We start from the raw sequence: 22,969 nt of genomic DNA, 5'->3' as shown, positions 1-22,969 counted from the left end.
TGTTAAATTTAACTGTGATATTTAACGCCCTATGAGGTTCACATTGAGCTTGCGTAAACAACCCTTTTATATTGAGATTAAATCTGCCTTCACAAAATAAGGCAAGAAAAACCTTCTAAATTCGATGATGAATCATCAGACGAAAAGCGAGAGTAGAAAGCGTTCTCAAACAGAGAATAAATTCAACTTATCAAGGTTTATTTTAGAATTTTGGATCAGCACTGAAACAAGGTTTATTTGGGCAAGCTTTTATATATTTTCCTTAACACTTTAAAAGTGTAGGTTGTCCTGATATTACGATCTCAACACAAAAAAAATGATGATTTTGAGAGTCTTGATAAAGCTATAATAAAAAAGAGGGCAAAAACAAGGTTTATAGTAAAAACTAAAAAAAGGAGATTCCTTTATAAAGTTTTTTGCGTGACTTTATTCAGTCTTTAAGGAAACAAATGTTTTTACTAAGTTTAACAAAGGATCAAATAGTCTACCTTTTCATGCCAACCAAATGAAAATGAAAATATAATGCTTGTTATGTTGCTGCTATCTGGGATATATTATAACCTACAGTGCTATCTCGTTTCTGAAAAAATAAATGCTAACAATGAAACACTTCTAATACTATTTTTTTCTTCTTTTCGTAAAAAGAAACTGTTCTTTTGAAAAGGACGCTAGGCACAAATGGATTAAAATTTTTAATTATTTTTTCTGCGCAAAGCATGTAAAAATCGAGCATGACCATAATTTTTTCTCTCAAATTTACGTGGTGTTAACAGCTTGAGCCACAAGCAAATGTACTTTAACCATAAATTTCAATGTTTTTTTTTTTTAATTTACAAGATTGCTAATTAATTTGAAGCTCTTTTAGAAATAACAAAACTCAACGCTTGAATTAAAAAAGAAAAAAAAAATTTAAAAAAATCGGGATATCTTTTCTAAACAGCTGTTTCTTTCATACCCAACGAAATCTAACATTTAAAAAAAAGAAAGAAAGAAAGAACAACAACAAAAAATTGCACATAACAATTTCAAAATTTAAATAAAACTGCCACAAACAACTGAATTTTACCCACCCTTCCATCTTTACCCCATACAGACTTTTTTAAGGGGGCGGGTATGTATTTTCTTTCCTTCTATTTTTCCATTTCAAAACATGAGTTTTTCCCATCGAAAGAAAGATAAACAATAAAAATCTTTGAAATAAAAAAGAATCTTCTTATAGAGAGTGAAAAAAAACAACACATCTGATTTTCGGAAGATGATTTTCCCTAGGGATATTCTTGAATATCTACATACTTAAGTAAATAAGCCAGACTAGAGAAAACTAAGTATATAGGAGTAAATTGTTGAGCAACATCATAATGGGGGATTTTGAATGATATGTGAATGGAAACAAAAGGAATCTGCTATCTACTGAAGTAGATTTTCAAATTATTTGTATAAGATTATTGCTACCTGGGGATAAAAAGTTGTTTATGATACACTAGGGAAAAGATAACCAGGTTTTTCTATAAACAAAAAAAGCAGCAAAATTTTTAAATGAACATTTAAAATCTCACTGATTAACCTTTTAAAAAAATTATTTCTTCCAGAGAATTCCTGTTCTAATAATTTTAATTTGGAATGATGAAGCAGTAAGTTTTCATTATTCGTATCTAAATTTACTTTTTAGTTTCTTAAGGACTTTGGTCACCTTACCTATGGATATAAAAATATTAAATTGAAGGCAAAAATCAAGAAAGTTCACTGCTTGGGGGTTAGAATACAGCGTTTAGTGGTGCCTCAAAAATATTATAAGGGGTATATGGGTGATTCTTTGGAAGTATGAAAATTCGGAAAAAAAAATTTCTTCAAATTGAAAGTCTTCAAAATAGTCTAATTTTTTTTGTATATTTATTTAGTTACATTTATTAATATCTTACAGACATTAGTGTAGTTTATTGACATTTGATCAAGAAAAAAAAATAAAATAGAGATACACCAAGTTTTGAATGCCAGGAAAATAACTAGAAGGCCAGGAAAATGACATATTATCTTAAAAGTTAAGAAAACAGTCATTTTAAGCTAGTAGTAAGTAACTCAACTTACTCAAAAAAGACAAAGTTGAGAAGTTAATTTTAACTTTTTATGTCAATAAATTCCAAATATAATTATTGTGAACAATTTTAACAAATTAGTTAAGTATAATGAGAGTGAGAGAGTAACACACGCAATCAGATAATTTTTAATTTTACTACACTTTAATTTGCAAAGAAACAGTTAAAACAAAGAAAACAGTACAATTTTGCAAATTTTCATTAATCTTGAAGCTTTTAGAGGAAATAAAATGCCTGGAAGATATTAGGTAAATTAAAAACTATCTCAACAGACAGACATTTTTAAACCAGACATTTTTGAATTTGTGATATTCTAAGCAACTTTGACACAGTCTTTTTTCCCGGGCCACTTAAAATGATTAGTAGTCTGTTTGCCAGCACGAATAATACAGTTGACTTTAATATCTGTATGAACAACTTCAAGAACTTCTCCTACAGTGAAAATGATAATCTTAGGAATTTTTGAATTTACTTTATAAAAATTTACATTAAAATTAATGTTATAATAATTTACATCGGAAATTTTTTTATAATACTGTTTAAATTTAAGGTATTTAAAATCATTTCATTTTACAACTTTATTGCATTCCTTAATTTATATACCCAAGTAGCGTTTAAAGACTATGACAGAATTAAATTGTACAGTGATGTTCTTAGTTTATCCTTTATATTTTTAACTAACTGTGTTTCGAAAAAAAATCCAACACCTTTGCGTTAGATGAACCATGATTTGTTTAAACTAATTCTTTTATCCGCTGTAGAAATGATCAAAAATGTTTTTGTTGTTGATATCAGTGGCCAGAATAAAATGTGTATAATAATCAATCATTAAATAAATAAATAACCTTAATTACATACGAGCTTATTACAATCTTTCATAAACTGAGTATTAGGTTAATATTTACTTTCCCTCTTTACACTACATTTTTTAAAAAATTTTCTTATAACTGTGTTAATGTCCGGGAATTTATAAGTCAGGAAAATGACAATTTTGCCATTTTACAGCATTTAACATTACTTTAATTTAACATTTTGACCTAAGACGTTTACTTTCCGCAGAAAACATCAGGATTTCCTGAAATAACTAAGGTAAATGTAAATAGTTTATGTAATTAATGCTTTCAAGAGGACAGGAAAAAGACAACGTAGAAACCTATTCACTTTGTAAAATTTTTGAAAATACATTTTGATTCAGAAAGTTCTTTATTCCTGCAATTAGACATGTTCTAATAGGATGGTATTCTAATCAATTTCTTAACCTAAGGTATTGATTGCTGGAGCTATCTATTTTGGTTATAAATTACTAAAAAAAAGTGGCCAGGAAAATGACTGATTTTCAAGTGACAAGCAAATTATTGACAGAAAAAATTATTTTCAACAAAGTTTTTGGAAATAATACCCTCTGCATATATTCAAGAAATGCTTATAACGGTTGAGATAAAAAAGAAATTAGATATTGAAAACTGTATGGGAAGTTTTGAAGCAAGTTATTATTGGAAATATTGTTTGTGACATACCAGGAAAATTAAATTTTGGTATTCAATTAAATTTTTAAACTATACAAAACAGTCAATGCTTGTGCAAAGTCATTTTAAAATGCTATTTATTAAAATTTTTTAAAAGTTCTTTTAGTAATATAGTATTAGATCTTGGAGCAAGAGACTGTGAATTGTCATATTTCGTGAGAATCACCCATATACTTTTGGCCTGGTTGGTAGGATGTTGGACCCATGTCCAAGAGGTCGTGAGTTCGATCCTTGTTGTAAATGGTGACTGATACATGTTAAATCTGTCGGTTCGCAAAGTCCTCTATGTTCTCAAAGCAAATAATCCCTCTCTGGGGAGGGAGGGGGTACTGATTGGAGATTGACCATTCTCTGGTTCAGGTCAAAATTACGATCTGTGGATGAATAAATGCATGTATGAATAAGTCAGCCTTATAAGTCATGTTCTTTACCGTAGATTTTGCCACTGAAAAGCAAGAAACGTACCCTCTGCTTTAAAGAAGCTTAGTTTTACCAATCAGGCTTGCTTTCAGCTATTAAAATCGAGTCCTAGAACGTGAAGATCCGATCATTAGATGAAGAGTTATTCAGTGTGGTCTTTTTTTGCGCACTGTATATACCAACATATTTTAATAATACTAGATTTAATAATTTGGTCTGTAATCAACTTACTGTGCATTTTTCTTTAACTCAATTAATTGTTTGTAAATCTATGAAACATTCTCAAAACTTAATTTTAAATTTTCTACCACATCTTTCATTAATAAGCCACATCTTTATTAAAATTTCTATAAGAACATTAAAAAACTCAACACTTTTCCTCGTGGCAAAGAAACGATTTAACTAGTACTCCTAGCTCTAATCGTTAAATCGTGAAAACAACCACAGCGGGATGATATAGCCTGGTAGGACGTTGGACTCAAGTTCGTGAGAGTGGGAGTTTGAAACCGGACTGTCGACGAATCCCCGTGTATTAAATGACGACAGGTGCACATTAAATCTGTCGGGGTCATAAAATCTTCCAAGTTCTCATAACAAATCAATATTTCTGGGGGCAATGAATTGGAGATTGATCGTTCTCTGGTTCAAGTCAAAATTGCGATCTGTGAAAGAATGACAGGAGTGTGATTAGGTCCTGTCTGTAAAACGGGTTGTGGCATGTGTGTGGTAGAAGTCATATTCCTGGACATAAATGGCGTCACCCTCTGCCTTAAAAAATTTGCCTCATTTAACGTATGCTTGCTGATATTGGCAAGTGGCATTAGTAACAACCACAACAACCGCAGCATCCTTAAGAAAAGGAAATTTAGTCTTTTTTCATTAATTTTACATGAAGCACCATTTTTTAAAACCAGAGCACGCTAACAGTTTAAATTATTATATTTTAGTTAATAAACTGTCACTAACGTTAACTCAAACGTGCCTAATTTAATTAATTAATCCCCATCGGCAAAAAGTGTCATATCTATGAAAATACGTTAAATGAATGTGAGTGCATAAAATAAAAAGGGAAATAAAAAATGCATAAAATAAAGAAGGGAACAACCCAAAAATACGCCAATTAATTGGAACAGACGATAATTTAAATTACAAAATCATACTTACTCCAAGTGGACATGACTTTTTTTTTATTTATTTGTTCATAGATTTGAATTTTTGACCCTCAAAATATAGAAAAATTGTAAAATTCAGTCCCAATAGTATAGGTAAAAGGGCGATCGAAAATTTGGAACCCTGTTTCGATATATCTTGAAACGTTTTTCCACGCAATGATGAAACTCGTTTATTCAAAGATTCACAGTAAAAGTTAAATAAATAATAATTACTTAATTTTTATATTGTATTACTTAATTATAATCGGCAAAATTTTGAATTATAAGGTATAAAACTTTTGCTTTACTTTAGGTGACAAAATACAACATGTAAAAAAGTTTCGTATTTTTTTTTTCATTTAATATTGCACTTCTTATTATTATGTAAAAATTTGTACACGAAGCAGTTAAAAATTGTTTTTGGCTGTAGTAGAATAAATATAAAAAACAAAGTTATTCAAAATTATTTTTTTTTACATGGAATTATCTTTTGATCTCAGAAAACGAAAGGAGGGTTGGCATATACAGTACACTGCATTCTTCTTAAGAAACTAGAGTTAATTCTCAAACTATTTCAAAAATATTTTTAAAACTTGTCAACAGAGGGCGTAATTTTCCTAGTAAAACTATGAAGTCAGAATCATTTGAAATGCAGTTCCACTGCATTTCAAATGATTCTAACTAAAAAAATTTAAACGGAATTACGTAACTTTTTAGCTTGGACTGTGAAGCATTTTTTCTGCATATATTAGATATTTTGAGAACATTATTTCGTAACTTTTGGTATTCAGCAGTCGAATCTGTTGAAAAATTTTGAAATTTACTTTGAAACTTGGTATAAATAAATTTCTTCTGTTTTTCCTTATTCGTTTTCTTCCTTTTACCAATTTATTTAATTATTTTTTTGGACACCAGACAGATGCTTGCTGAGAATAACGCTGGGAACATTTTTTTTTCTGTTGCATAAGATTTTTTTGCCGATCTTAGATATTTTCGTTTCAAATCTGCAATCTGTTTCTCTCTCCAATTTACATTTTTTTAAATGATATTTTTAGTCTATTTTTTGTCGAAATGTACAAGTTTAAAAACGTTATATACAACAGGGGTGGCATAAATGTTGCAACAAACTTCCAGGAGAGTTTGATGCAACATTTATGCCCATCAGAATAGCCTATACCGGGAGATGTCATCATACGCCACTACGCTCACTTCCCCTATTATAAACTGTTTCTTTGCATGCTTCTAAAAAGGTCATAATAGGAAAGCCCCCCTAGCCGCTTACGACGACATTTCCAGTCATGGGTTCATAGATAGTTTTAATCCTGATGCTGAGCCCTAATTCTCCTAGAAATTTGTCGCAACATTTACATCTTACCACTTGTTATATATATAACGTTTTTAAACTTGTCAATTTCTACAAAAAATTGAGTAAAAATTTCATTCAACGAAAAGTGCTTAGGTGCGAAACTAATTTCAATTTCAAATTCCCACATTCGTATTTGGTATAATCTAGTATTTCAAATTCCCAGGTTTCCAGGTTTGTATGAAATCACCAAAAATGTGTTTCCTAGCGTAATTATTCACATTTTTTTAATAGCTGTTTTTCAATTTTAAAGAGATACTAAATACTAATGGGCTTAGTGTTCTTAATTTTTTTAACATCCAGTGTACGTATTTTGATCTAAAAGAATAATGCAACGACTTTTTTTCATTATAACTATTATTAAAATAAACATTTTGTTGATCTCTTGTCACATATAGAAAAACTGTAAATCACATATCCGAACTCTTTTCCATATGAAGCAGACCTTGAAAGTTTCCTAACACACGTTTCAACTTCTGAAAAATCTGAAATGAAAATATAAAGTTCAAGCATCATTAACATTATAGGACATTTCAGTTTTTTCTATCATTACTATCTTTGCATTGTAGGAGTAAAATATAACACCTTTCTTTGTTGCAATCGCAACCTTCGATTTATAATCTTAGGTCATGCATTTCATCCATGTCGAAAAAGAGAGAAAAAAAAAACGCTCTTTATTTTATAATTTGTAAAGCTTCAATGCGTTCAATGGAGTAATAAAAATATACAATATCAAAATCTAAAACAGAAACAAATGCGTTTATTTATTGTATATTTATTTCATCTGAAAAAAGATTGAATGAGTGTAAAAAAACTGTTTTTGCATTCCTCATAGTTCTTTTCAATTCAAAATAAAAGAGCTAAATTTAGCGATAAATAAAAGTGCTTCCCTTATCAGAGATGCTAACTGCTCAAGATTCGACTAAATATTAAAAAAAAAAAGAAAAGAAAAGAAAACGAAAAGAAAAAAGGTGGAAAACTTGAATTTGCAGCTGCCAACGTGTTAGGAGGATCGACATGACTCTAACAAACTGGTGTATCATTTAAGTCTTTAAATTGAAGTAATGGTGAATAAAAACCCTTTAAATCGAATTTACTAAACCGAAAATATTAATCAGCCTTCTGAGCAAGTTGGCTTATAACCCTTTTCTAACATCATTTAAAGTTATTCTCTAATATTTATAATTAAATTAAAAACTTCATTTAAATCTTTCAAAACTTAGCTTAAAATGAAAGATTATTATGAATAAAACGATGAAAAATTTCACTCTTCACATTAAATATTTTCAAAACAATTAGTTATCTTTCTTTCATTAATTTGTTCAGTATTGCTAATGCACATCCCGCGGGGCGGGGGACTATTCAGACTATATTAGTGGAACAAAATAGTGAACCGCTGTATTAGTCTATCCTGCAATTTTATTTCATAAAAGGGCGAAGATTTTTTTGAGAAAATTTGTGTATGTTAACCGGCTGAATGCAATGCTTTGTGCTGGTTACATTTTCCATAAAGGTAAATTGCAGTAACTTAAAATCTTTTTTGGTAATTATTTAAGAATATTGGTTATTCATTAGATAAGTATGCATCCTTTTGTCAAAAAAAAATACCGTCAAGAAGTATGTAATTAATGTCGAACTAGTAAGTACGAAGTTCCTCACCTTATCTGTACAGTACGCAAAATATTAAACGGTTCACCCTGAATAACTTTTGATCTAAATATCGGTCCTTTACGTTCCGGGACTCAATGTTTCAAGGAGGAAACCTCAAATATATGAGAATTAATTAGTATAGACAGAATTTTAAGTTACGAAATCAGACCCAAAAAGGTACTTTCTCTGGATAAACGTACCTTTCTTTCCACGCATTCGGACACCCCAAATATAGGGGATAGCCGAAAATTTGGACCCCTAAATGTTAACTTTACGTGTATTTCACCATATCTCGAGAACTTTTTAAGGAAATAAAAAAAAAATTGCATATAATTACAAAATTTGTTTGTCCAGAGATAATTTCACCTAAATAATGATTTTCAGTAAATTTATTTTTTTAAAATTTCATTTAATAATCGTTGATAAAAGTTTGAATTGTGAAAACACAATTTTTTACATAATTTCAAAAACTGCAAATTTAAATGTCAAAATATGAAGTTTGAATGAAATCGGTCGAAAAATTCCTGAGAAATCAAATTTCAAAAGTATTTTTAAAAGTATTTATTATATAAAAGTAATTGAATTTTAAAAAGTTCTTTTTTCATCCCATGTAAAGGGTAAAAAAGGGTATGTTTATTCAGAGAAAGTACGTTTTTGTGTCTGCTTTCGTAATTCAAATATCGTCTGCACTTATTAATTAGCATATTTGAGGTCACCCCCTTGAGTCATTAGGTTGAGATCTAGAACGTGAAAATCCGATCATTAGATCAAAAGTTATTCAGTGTGATTATTTTGCGCACTGTTTATCAATAATACTTTCTTGAATAAAAACTTTCTTGAAGCATCTTGTCTGAATTTTGCAAATGTTCGAATTTTCATTTTACTTATTTTTTCCTATCAACCATTCGATGACAAATTTTTAAACTATGAAAAAGTTGGTTAGTTTTTCACTTGTTTATTATATTTCGGTTAATGTAAACTTGATTGCATTGAAGAGAGAACTCCGATGACCTTCCAAAGAGCTTAACTCCAATTCCAAATCCGACCTAAACTGAATAAAATTTCCGCCACATCCCAGCAACTATTAACCCTTTGCACTCGGATGTCCCCACCACTTTAAAATTAAGAAATTTTATATCTTAATAATTAGTAAACACATTATTTTAAGAATTTAAAATTTTTATGAGAATAGTATATTGTGTATTTTAAATGTTGCATTACCGATATTAAATCAAACAGCATTTAATAGTACTCGGAGTGCAAATGGTTAATATTTTTGTGTAACTGTTATCTTTAAATTATAAACTAAAATTGTGCTTGATTAGAATGAAAGGGCTAAAATTACATTTCGTATTATAATATAACAGTTGAAGACATAAATTTTAAGAATTATATTTGTACAAATTATAAAAATATACAAAACAATTATAAGAAAAACGCATCACAAACACACTTGCACTTACAAAAATGTCTTATAACAACAGAATTGTATAGAGTCTTATGTTAACAGAATTGTAATATTCATGAAATAGGAAACTGTTACAACAAATTCATTCGTGGAATTCTTTAAATTAACTTAATAACTAGGTTAAACAAATTTGGTTTGGTAATTCATAAATTAAACGATGACTAATTAAAAACTTACTGGAAATTTTCCATCGTTTCAGTTATTTTCTGTTTCAATAGTTCGTTAAAACTTAGGCTGAAAAATGTTTAAATAAGAGTTTTTCTATTTTATTTTATAGCCAGGGTTGAACAGTTGACTCAATTCTGAGTTTACGAACACCAATTTTCAACTCAGTAGCCTTGGAATCTTGATTCCAATAAAGAAGACAAGGGAACTCCTGAATCAAGAATTGGGAGAAATTTGCCATCGGAGAGGACATTTTGATCTAACTCACCCACTTTTGCGTTACCCGGAGAGGAAACCCACGAAAATCTCCCACTCTTAGATTGGACAAGGGGATTCTAACCCATGATCCGTCTTCCACTGAGGGTATTTTCCTTCCGCACTGTGGACAGTTTGAATCGGGTGCATAATTCGTATCGACCAACCATCACTAGGCTTTGAACACAGTTCACTTAATTGGAAGGCAAGCGCCAACACGGCTCTTAAATAAGAGTTTAATATTTTATAATTTTATTACCGTCGTTGAACAGCCGACCCAATTTGATTGGTTTACGACTACTAATGTTCAACTCCATAGTCTTATAATTTTGAACATAATCCAGAAGGCAAGGGAACTCCTGGATCGAGCATTGGGAGAAATTTGCCTTCGTGGAGGACTTTTTGATGCAGCTAACCCGCATTTGCGTAACATGGAGAGGAAGACCACGAGAACCTCCCACGGTTAGCCTGACGGCACGGGGACTTAAATAAGAGTTTGTGATAATTTCATTCAAGTAATATACATATTTTAATATGATATTTAACTAACTGGAGTCGGAAATTCTTTCAACGCTGATTTCCGCAAAATTTTCTTTGACTCCGCCAACCCAGGCTTCACTTCTCACAAAACATCTCAATAATATTTTGAAAAGTTTCTTGCTTCAGCTACCACTTTCATGTCCAAATATCGGAATTAGTAGAATTTGCATGTTTTTTTTTTTTTTGTAATCGTAAAATGTTGGTGGCAAAAGTTTCATCATCTTTTGACATCATTTTTGCTACTACTTTTAATACGGAATTAAATACTGCAGAATTTAATATTAACTATTTAAATCCTATATAAAATGCATTCTAGCATAATTTAACGTTATTAATAGGAATGAAAGAGGATGTCAACTTGAAAAAAAAGATGAAATTCTTCCTCTGTATGTATATAGTAAAAAAAAAACTAAACTGAAATAATTTGTTGTCTCCATTTATATTTATAGATTTTGGTGAATAAAATCATTTATCTTGTGATTTTGTAAAATTTAAAGGTAAATGAAATAAACTGTTTGAGTGAACTACATTTGTAACTGTCATATTTAGATTTGGTTCGATGATTTTTAGTATAAAAATAAGAATTCTTTATTCAGATAGATTTTTTTATAATTTTTTCAAATGCAAGATCTTACAAGATAAGCATTGAGTAGCTGAATTTTTGCGCGTACTTTTTGTAGTCTATTCTTTTCGCATAGCAGAGCGATCAGCAAGTAAGCAGAACGTTTGTAACCCCCTTTATGCACATTCTTTTTTCTTTTCATTTGTTTCCTATTTTGCCTTCGACCATTTCATTTCCTCGAAAACGTTCGCTCCCTTTTTTTTCTTCCTCTTCCTTCGCCTTATTCATTCTCAGAATTTCTGCGTCTTTCTTATTCTTTTCTTTTAGAATATCCTTTATTTTACTCCTTCCCCTCCTTTTTTTTTCTTTAATATTCCTTCCTTCCCTACGCAGTTCGAAGGAAGAAAAAAATAAGAAAACTGGCCGAAGCTTTTTCTTGTTAGTATTTGAAATCGGAAATAAAAACCAATATCTAACAGCCCCACTGGCAAACGGGTTTGCTACCGGGGCTTTCCCCAGACTTTAGCAGTTCACTTCCTCCCACCTTCGCTTTCTTTTTCCACCCCTTCTTACCGTCCATCCCTTTTTCGAATAGAACATTGATGGAAGAAATATCTATAGATATATATATGTATTTGTATGATAAGAAAGAAATGCAAAATTCATTCAAATAGGGTTTTTTTTTCCCCTGCTTGCCTCCCTTTCTTTTTCTCTTAGTCTATAGGACCGCCTTTGGCAATGACAGGGTTCGCTCCCCCTTAAAACTCCATGCAACTGATGCATGAAAAATTTTCCCCTTCTACGCCTTCTTTTCCCCTCTTTTTCTTCTCAATGTGGGTAATATTGGAAGAAACGGGGAAGAATTTATATATATATATATATATATATATATATATATNATATATATAAATTGAATGGAAAAGGCCTATTCTCTAAACATCAATGAAGAACCAGGGGCGTGAGTCATTCTCAATGGGATTCCAGAAATGAGAACCGCTTAAGTGAGAGACCTATAAATGGGAAGGCATATAAATTTTCACAACGTCCAATTTATATTTTCAGACTATTGTTTTCAATCTATAAAAACAAAAATGAAGTAACAGGTTACACCTTCACAAAAACAACTATTCGACGCTGTTGCGAATTTGCTGAAACAAAAATTACTTTAAGAAAATATATTAGAAGAAAAATATATTCTTGAGAATTCTTCCTCTAAATTTGGAATTTCTTAAACTACAGAGAGTCCGTTATATTTAGTGTCTCTGTATGAGATTCAGCACTAGATAAATAGAAAAGTCTTGCTTTGGACCTAAAGTGGAATTTTTTTAGCAGATTTTTAAAATATATATAAATAAAATAAAATATTAAGAACTTTAACATTTTTTTGCACAGCCGTATAAGTATTTCTTTGAATTACTTGTGTTTAGTTGGGTACACAATTCTTTTCATTCTAATTTATTAAGCTAAAATTATATTACCCTTACTACGACTAAGAAAAATATTTTCTGAAACTACGGAGAAACCTTATACATAGTTAGAGTCTAATGTCATGAAATGACATCAATGCAATGACTGAAAATTAGTGTAAGATAAATAGAAAAATCTTGCTTTGGTTGATTTTGTTAGCAAAAATAAATAATGTGAAATAGAATTCAAACACGGCACTGTGATTTACCTGTAAAGCACCAGTCAAATTTTGACTAAAACTTTGAAAGACCTGTTATCTAAATACATACCTGCCAACTTTTACGCATTTGGCATAAAATGTTATTTTTATATTTAAAGTGGTAGCAAATATATACTATTTTTTATTTTATGAACTTAAATTTAAAATGATTTCGATCACCAGTATTCTTAAAAAAATTTAGCATATATATTAATATGCATTACATTCATGGTCGTCAGCTAAAGATTTTTCAAATACAACATATTTCTTTGCTTACAATTGAAAATTTAATTCCATTTTGTTACCACTGGGAAAAATTATACTTTAAGGGATTAAAAGTTGGCAGGCATGTAAATATCACTAAAGAACATGGGCGTGACTCATTTCCAATGGAATTCCAGAAATCTTGAATCAGAGACCTGTAAATAAGATGTTATGTATTTTTTCGCGAAGTTCAATGTTTATTTTCTAACTATTATTTTAAATCCACCTCTAAAAACAGAAAGAAGTAACAGACTCCAACTATTTGATGCTGTGGCAGTTTTCTGGAAATTAAAACTTCATTAAAAAAATTACTGGAACTAAAAAATTTTTTTTATATAACCTCAAATATATCTCTTTAAATTACTTGCGTTTAGTGGTGGACATAATTCTTGAAATTCCAATTTATTAAAATAAATCAACGAGAATATAATAGAAAAGAAAGTTCATAAATGAACGAGTTTCATTTCTGTAAAGAAGAATCTTCATCAGTGACTAAACAGCAAATGATGGTAGAGAAAGTAAAGAGACAAACGCGTAGTTTAACCAAAACAGTTTTTCTTTTGTTGAATAAATCTATTAAACATGCTACCACTAGGAAAATTATTTTCTGAAACTACGTCTCTGCATGAAATTCAACTCAAGGTAAACAGAAAAACTTATTGGATTGATTTCGTAAATCGAAAATAGACAATGTAAATTAGAATTGATGTAAAACATTGAAGGGAAAAAGCCTATTCTCTAAATATCACTGAAGAAGTCAGTAAAGTTGAACTGTTTGAGCATTCTAAGCTGTAAAGAATAGATGCCGTATGGTTGTTGAGGATTCTTAGTAATAACAATATTCCTATTTTAATATTTCAATTTTATTCTCTAAGCTAATCTTAAATTGTTTCACGTATCATTAATTAAAACATAACAGATACAGTATAAGAAATACAGTATAAGAGAAACAATAAGTTTTATTTGCTGCGCATAAGCTGAAAGTAAATAGAACTCATAAAATAAGTTCAAAATGTAGAGAAAATGTGGAAAAAATTACAGAACAATGAAAAAAAAAAGGGGGATGGGGGAAGAAAAATAATAATAAAAATAAAAATAATAAGAAACCTGAAGAAAAAAAATCCGAAAAAGGGGAAAAAATTTATACAAATCCGAAAAATAAAAGATATAATCTTTTCATCAGCTCACCCAATTGTATCCGTAAAAAGGAGAGCTTTCCAATATTGTATCAACATAGCAAAAGCAAAATATATCAATATAAGAGTGTGAGGAGCACTCAAAAAAAAATTTACAACAAAGAAAGTAGAACGCATTAAGTAAAAATATTATGTAGAAACAGAAAATAAAAAATAAAATGTGAAGAAAAACCGACTATAAAGAAAAAACGAATAAAACATGAAACGAAATCTATAAAGCGAGTAGCGAATTCAAATGAACTTACATGAACGGGAAATTTTTCGAGAATGATTTAAAATATTTTCGTAACAAGATTGCCAGATTGCAAAATATGAAACCAAAAGCGCAAATTGAGGTAAAAGCGCAAATAGAGGTGTTTCGAATTAAAGTGCGTTCTTACTGCATTACTGAAGTGCGTTTGATTTGTTAGTTACCAAGGATGGGTCCGAAAATGGATGTGCGCAAAGTAATATTATACTGAATAATTCAAAGAAGTTGACAATTATTAATTTTAGAAAATTAGCATTTCGATAAGAAAAAAATGAAATCGAAAAGTGAAAGAAACATGAATTGCCTGTTTTGCACATAATTTTAGCCACGGATTTGCCCGAAATGGATTTGCACATAGTAAAAATTATATAAATTAAGAAGTAAATTTTTTAGTAAATTTATTTATAATAATATACAATTAACTCAATAATTTTTAATTGGATATCATTGAGTCAATTGTATATCATTGCAAATAAATTATCAGCATCTTGCAAAACTGCACTTGCAGTTCTTGCGCAGTAAATAAAACTTATTATTTTTCTATATTTTCTTCCTTAATCTGTCTTTTTCTTTTATTCTTTTTTTGTCTCTTTATTGTGTTGTGGTCAAAATTAATGGCTGTCAAAATCATTGTGAATCAAATTTGTTATATATTGAATGGTAAAGCTGTTAATTCACTACCAATTATTATTTACTACCTTTCAGGAAAAATCCTTTGATAAAACGGAAAAAGTTGGGAATGCTGATGCGAATGTTTTGCCTGATAATTGCTAATAAAATTACTGAATTATTAGTTTCTATTATTCGTTATTTTATGATTTATTATTTTACAAAAGCATGGGGCATTGACGATCAAACGCATACTTCCTGAAATTTAAAATTTTCGTAAAGTATTTTTTCTAATAGTAGGGCGTAAAGTATTTTTTCTAAAGCGGCATTTTAGAAACCTTTTTATAGACAGAACACTTTTATTTGCCTTTTTATTTGCCTTTTTAGTGCCTTTGTGAAAAAAGTGGTAGTATATGTGCTTAAATTAAGTTCAAAAAGTGTGCTTAAATTAAGGGGATAATTTGCATTGTTTCAAAATTTGAAATTGGATCATTTCAGTTTATCAGAGTTGTTCAGGACAGCGGATTAATATTTTTTGAGTAGTAGTCTCTTAATGTATGAACGCCACTGTTTTAAGACTTATGTGATATGCTACTTTGTTACAGATAAGCCGTGTTGAGCTTTTTAAAAAGTTGGCAAAATTAACCGAAAATCTGCTAATTTCAGTTTGTAGTTCTCTACCGTTTTTGAAAATATTGAGAACATCTATATGTTAGAGACTATCTTATTAAACCATTTATGCCCAAAAGTTGCCTGCGTATGATACTATCCGAAAAAAGTGGTAGCACAAATTTGTTTATACGTGGATGTTACTTTCCATCACCTACTGCTTTAAAAAAAGTAATGCGCCCTACTGAAGTTTCAATTATAAATGAGTTATATAGTATGAGTTATATAATATGGTAGATAAAGCTATCTTTTTTATGCAATATTAATCCAAGTAATTAATTACTTAAGATACAACTTTTTTTTATTTTGAAAAAAGTAACTGTCTTTTTGCAATACATAAACGGGCTACTATATATATGGTAGTTTTGAATTTTCCATTTATCAGAAATAATTTGTGGCCAGTGGAAGAAATAACGGTACATCCAGATTCTAGACTAACAGAACTCGATAATTTGCAAGAATCCACCAAGTCGTACTTTTAAATGATGATTTTTATAACATTTACGAAACCAATTGCTAATAGAGTGCCGCGGTTTTTCAGTGGAAATTTCGTTTCTTCGTCATTTATTCGAGGTAATAACATTTTAGCAAAAGAAAAACAAATAGACCATAACTGTTCCTAATGTTGCAAAACAAACAATAAATCTCGCTTTTCCTTCGACCATGCCGTCGCATCTTTTCTTTTAAATTGCTATTATGCTTGAAAATTTATGGAAGTTAAAAAAATTTATTTAAGGAAAAAAAAAAAAAACGCTGATTAGAAAAGTTTTCATAAACAATACATCTTACTTGGTAGATGCCTTTTCTTTTGGATCTGAAACAAAACTGGAGAAGAAACTCAGATATCACCAAAATTCTTCTAAGGTTCTATAAAGGACCTGAAACGAATGAGAGTATTTTGTTAAAACGTTGAAGGGGAGATGAGTTTCAAAATTTTCCGATAACTCAGTCCATTGTTTGCTAATTACTGCCGATATATAAATGAAAAAAGGGGATTTATTGGGAGCGGAATTTTCCACCTCTACTAATTAACAATCATGTTTGGTGGTGGTTTTGCAGAATGAAGGAAAACTGGGGGCGTAGGGTCGGTCTCAACGAAAACTATTGCAGGCGTAGGCACTAATTTTCTCATACGAATTATTGCTTCCGGGCTCACAACTGGAAAACTCAGCAAAATGCTGGGGAAAAAGAATACTTATTCTTCGATTGATTGACTGAGTCCAAACACAAAAGAAAACGTAACGAGTTCCCTCACCAACTCACCCCACTTAGTCCCCTTAATAACAAAATGGTACTAATGACTAGCAAGATTCGAATTAAAATGAATAAGGCCTCCCACATGTAGAAGCAAACGCGACAAACTTATTATTTTCATCTGTAGAAGATCATTATTCATTTCACCTTTACCGTTTTTGTTAGGTAAAGACTTGTTTTACCAGGATTCACTCAAAATGTATTTGATGATGGTTTCTGATTTTATAGGAGGATGGCGCTGAAGTTCCATTGGGGGATGCTCCGAACTATTCCCATTGTCTTCCCGTTTACCTGGACTTAGTCGGTTTACCAAACAATAAGCAGACTCCATCATCATAATTAACCGTTTCTATTCGAAACTTGTCCGAATTTCCGTTCCATGTTGTGTGGATATCAATGTGGAAGGGGGTATATTTTCCTTGGACGGAAAATTCCGTTAAAAGATATTCCGGAAATGCAAGATCTCGGAACAAAGAAAGACTTCTCATCAAGTGACGCATAGAAATGAGGAAGCATAATGAAAAGGAGAAGCAGGGGTAGTAGATTAGGGAAAAGCCCTTTTCCATACTTCTAGCAAACGATAATTACCGTTGGGATGTTTCTACAATGGCTCTGAATTATTTGCAGTTTCCAATTCGCACCACTCGGGAAAAATTCCTTTTCTCTTTCGGAGATACAAACCTTCTTATTTGGCGCATTATTTACATAACACAATGCGTAAATATAATTAAAACAGATATGGTTAAATGGATTATCATTAAAAGCACTCGAAAATTTTCAACACAGCTAATCCCCACGTGACAATATAGTTTGAACTAAATTAAGATACCAGAAAACTTTACTTTCTTCAGCGGTGAGTTTTTTCAATGACTTTCGAACTTAGAATTGCCATCAACTAACGAAAGCAATTAAATACATATTTTGAAAGAAGCTCAGAACATAATTATAGTTTTTGCTTTATTTTTGAGCAAAGATTTAAGAACAATAATAATTATTCGTGCTTTGCAATAATCGTCAATTTCATTGTTAGACAAGTCGTTAGAGGTTTTAAAAATAGCATTCACGTGGCATAAAGAATGCATGCGCATTAACTAACGTGAATGCTTGCCTCTTACAGTAACTGGATTAAATAATAATCCCAAGAAACGGAAGCTTAAAGATATTACTTGATTAATAACTTAATTTGCTTCAAAAATATACGAATTGGAAATAGCAGCTGACAGGTTTTAAACGATCAAAAACAAGCACCCATTTTCAGGACTTGCCAAACGTAAATGAGTGTTTTGAAATATAAAAATTCAAGTTGCCCACGAAAAAAAGCCAGAATTTTCATATTGTATTCATATTTTTCGTTGGTAACTTTACGTTTTATATTTTAAATCACTTTGTTTTTTATCATTCTAGTCTAGCAAGTCTTAAAAATGAGCGCCTATTTTTGAATGCTTGAACATGTTGACTGTTATTTCTAGTTTGCATGTTTTTGAAGCGAATGAAGTTTTTAATTAAGTAGAAGCTGGATTATTTATTTAAAAAAAGAATATCTGCTCTATTCTAATCTGCCTATAATTGTGCAAACGCTTTTAAGACATACACAGGTGTTGGACAAAAATATGGACACACTATCTCAAGGTGAACAATATTTCTTTTTACAGCAGATGTTTTGTTTCATTCCAAATTGTTGAAAGATCATGAGCTTAGAAATTGTGTCATTTTTACCCTTGTGAAATTTAGATCGACCAAGTCTTTCTTTTTTCTAGTTTGAATACCAGCAATTCTGAAATCATTATGTAGGATGGCAGTATTTATATTGAAATGTTCTTTTATTTATAGTGGTATTGAAAAGAGAAAGAAGCTTTCAGGCTTTTACTTGACGCAAAACTAGGGAAAAGGACTAGTTTATAAAAGCTTTAACCATGATCTTTTAAAATCTATCCAACAATTTTGTCATGAAAAATTTCTAAAACATTTACATCTAAAAGAAAGATTGTTTACATAGATTTATTATATAAGTCATTCTATATTTTTGTCCTACCTCTGTATATGAGAGACTAAAATATTTCTAAGTCCCTACGGCGCGTAAAATTTTTTAATGTGGTACGGGAATTCCACACACATATAAAAATGTAAGAAGTTGTAAAAACTCAATTTATTTTTTATTTATTTGTTCAATCGTAACTATCACCCTAACATAAATAACATTTAAACCTAAAAATTCCTTTGCAATCATCTTCAATAGTAAACCGAAGGAAATATGCTAATAAAAGTGACTAATATTTACTCTTTTTTAGTAAATTTTTGCTTTTTGTTAAACTAAACTTTTGACACTTTTAGGCTCTTGTGGCATTTCTAAAAGGAGAGAAAACATACCTAGCTTAAAATGTTCATAGTTACCAGAAATATTACGAATTCAAATAATATAGGAGTGGCAATAATATTTTTATTACATTAAAGTGAAATTCCTTGTCAATAGTTTTTAGTTTTCGCATTTAATGGTAGTGCCTAAATTGGTTCCTCTGCTAGAAAGAAGTTAAATGTTTCAGAAACAAAAAATCGGAAAGTAAAATGGAAAGGAGAATAGGTTGGTATTTGTGAGGAGTAAAATAATTTCTTACTATTTTAAACTACTTCTCTGCGGGTAATAAAAAGTGCTATAACAATTGGTTAAAACTGTTGTTTCAAAACTCTTGGAAAACAGCTATGGATATTGTAAAAGCTTATCCGTCACATTTTACAACAAAAAAAAAGCTCCTTTATGAAAAAAGTTGCTTAATGTGAATAAATTAAATCGATGTTTTATTCGTTTAGCCAACAATTTAGCTTCAAAATATAAAAAGTTTTCAAATCCAAATATTGATATTAGTATTATTTTAGTATTTTGGAAAGCTTATATCTTAATGTCTATTGAAAACTTTATGAATGGTTTTCTGGGATTATATGATAAGAGTGCAAATAGTAAGTTTAATCTGGTATACTTGTTGAGGTTACGTCCGTTTTTTCAACCATTGAATAAATACACAGTGCAAGGTTTGAAAGTTACATCTTAGGTGTTACACAAACATGGGATAATAACGCCTATAGGTGTTTAAGTAAAGTAATATAATTTTACATGATTCATAATACCTTAAGTATTATTAGCCACTTAGTAAAAAGTTTCTGAGAACAGTACTAATGGAAGCTATGCATTTTGATTAGGATTATTTCGCTTTTTCAAACATTTACATACTATCATACTATTTTCTATCATCACTCAGCAACAAGCGTTATTTTCAAAGTTATTAATTTTTATATATATATAAATATATATATATTTTTTTTTTTTTTACTTCTTGAAGGAAAAAATTATTTTTTTTTGAACAAGAAATCAATCAATGATGAAAAAGTTTTTCGTTTTGAATAATGAATGAAGGGAGAGTTTTCAGACAAAATACTCGTTTATCGGTTAAATTTATTACATGGTACAATACTAAAATTTTGTACTGAAATTTTTAGGACGAAACACATAGTCATATGGTTCCTCGAAGTCCACGTAGGGACCTTTTTCCTCTCCATTATGTGTTACTTTATCCTGAAGTTGTTTTAACCTTTTGACGCAAAATTTTTACTGAACATATTTTTCATACTTTTTTCATTATTAAAAAACGGCACGGAGGTAGTGGGTTCAAATTCTGCTCAAACCTGGATGTATCTGAGTATCGTCCTTTCCGAATTTGTGTTGTATATTCTTGAACTTGAAAAGGGTTTATAAGCTGCCTTTGTAATAATCCCAAAATCCAACTTTTATCTATGTAAAATAAGTACTTTTTTAAAGCTAGTGTGATAGATAAAATCAGGAAATTCCGATGAAATCTAAAAGTATATATAAATAAATACAGAGTACAACAAATACATTTATTTCTGTTACCCTCGGGGCATAACTGGAGCCACTGGAATATAGGAGGATCAGATCGGGTCATAAATGCAGTTTTTCTCACATTTTCGATAAAGCTCTCAAGATTAAAAAGGGCGATTAAAAATGCAAAAACTGACAGAAACTCAATTCATTTTTGTTTATTTATTATCTCTTTATATACTCAGTCATGACTACCAATACTGCTTACATTTCAAATTATTCATATACAAAGCAAAATTATTATAAGCTTTCACTTTCCCTAGTAAACTGAAAAGAATATGCTAAGAAAAATTAATAATTTCATAGATTCATTCTCTTCAGGTTTTTGCGGAAGATTTTCTTTTCTGTTTTAAAGTGGTAGCTGAATTCATATTATTCCATTAAAGATTTTGAATTATAATAATAATTATAAAAGAGTTTGACCACCACTTCATATAAATAATTAAAAAAATATATAAAAGCATAATAGTCTTTACGCTAGTGAATTTTAACCTCGCCAAAATATATATTTTTGAGTAATAGAAGTAGGTATATTTTTGAGAAAGATACGGTAATTGTTTTGCTATCAAATGGAAAAACCATTCTCGGAAAGTGTGGATGCTGGTACGCTTACTCTATTATAATAAAATTTCGAATTTTTTAAGCCAGAACTTTTTGCTGCCTGTCTGCTTGTAATGGCAGCGATCTTTTAAAACTATACATACACTTCTTGTTAGGAGTTTTATACGTTTATTTTAATTATTTATGTATAGTGGTGGTGGTAATCATTATAATTCAACTTTTTTTAAATCAAGATAATAATGTTAATTTATGCGCCTTGTTATCACTTTAAAAAGAAAAACTCCCCACTGAAATCATCAGCTGTTACACTATTACATTTCTGTATGTCTGAAAGCCTATATAAATCAAGATGAAAAAGAGAAATACCTGACACGAAAGTTTTATCAATCTCGCATTTTTTTCGAGAAAAATATAATTTCTGTAGCTTTAGAAATTGGAGCAAACAGCTTTTCCGACTCCAACAAAATATTCTAAAAAATGATAGATCAGTTAAGTGTTCAAGAAATCTTATCGAAATCGAGTAGGCAACACTATTACATTCTTTTATTTAAACTATTCTCCTTAGAAATAGTTAAATAACAAATTAAAAGTAGAAAAATTAAAAAAATAATAAAAATGAAGCATTAAAACTACCAGAAAATGCATCGCCTGGGTAAGTCATTTTTTTATAAATGTCATTCTCCCCCGTTTGTTTTTTAATAGTCCTTCAATGAGAAAAATCATCCGCACAAAGTTGTAAACAAATTTAACTATATCGTGAAGAGAACTAAAAAGCGAACTAAATTTTTTTTTCCTTTTGCTTTCATTTTTAAAACAGGCAAACTTTACAAATTAAAAAAAGAAATTAGAATCTTGTTTTACCAAAATTATTCATGCAGATAACTTCAACCTTTAAAGTTCTGAAAGAATTATAAAATTATGTTTCGTCAATTTAGAGATGGTCCCTTAAAAGTTTTAGTGGCCAGAATATTCCTCAATTAGTTTGACCCTTCGACTCGTTTAGAAAACGTGAAGAACTCCGCGTTAATTGACTACTTTGCGGTACTCAATGAACTCAGTTTACGCATTAAATCAATTTAATTCAGCAGCATCATTTTTAATCCATTTCGTCGACAACTTCAACTAAATTCTAATGTTCAGTATTTTAAACAGAGAGTGCAAGTTACAGAAATAAAATTAATACAAATGATTGGTTTTGACAGAAAATAAAAAAATATATCTTATGAAAACATTCTTAAGATATATCTTCTGCTTTTTTATACCATGTTGGTATCGGTCGGTTAGATATATCTAAGAATAAAGTTTGTTATTTAGATAATTATAAATTAAAAAAATAATATAATAAACATATCATTTACTATGTGAGTAATAGAAATATAATTAATACGCTTTGGCAGCAAATGAAATATATATATATA

At 29.9% G+C, this 22,969-nt stretch overlaps 1 long non-coding RNA gene across 1 annotated transcript in view; it reads right to left on the bottom strand.

The window, feature by feature from the left end:
- Positions 1-5,656: 5,656 nt before the first annotated feature.
- LOC107440710 (uncharacterized) overlaps positions 5,657-22,969 on the bottom strand; it is a 134,759-nt gene continuing 117,446 nt past the window's right edge. The window contains exons 2-3 of the long non-coding RNA XR_006225388.2: positions 16,637-16,725; positions 5,657-7,038 (exon numbers count right to left, since the gene is read on the bottom strand). This is a non-coding gene — a long non-coding RNA (uncharacterized lncRNA). The remainder of the gene's footprint in view (positions 7,039-16,636; positions 16,726-22,969) is intronic.

The sequence above is a fragment of the Parasteatoda tepidariorum genome, chromosome X2 (genome assembly GCF_043381705.1).
Source record: "Parasteatoda tepidariorum isolate YZ-2023 chromosome X2, CAS_Ptep_4.0, whole genome shotgun sequence".
NCBI classification, from domain to species: Eukaryota; Metazoa; Arthropoda; class Arachnida; order Araneae; family Theridiidae; genus Parasteatoda; species Parasteatoda tepidariorum.
The sequence above is the reverse complement of the archived record's forward strand: the minus strand, read 5'-3'. Positions and strand labels throughout refer to the sequence as shown.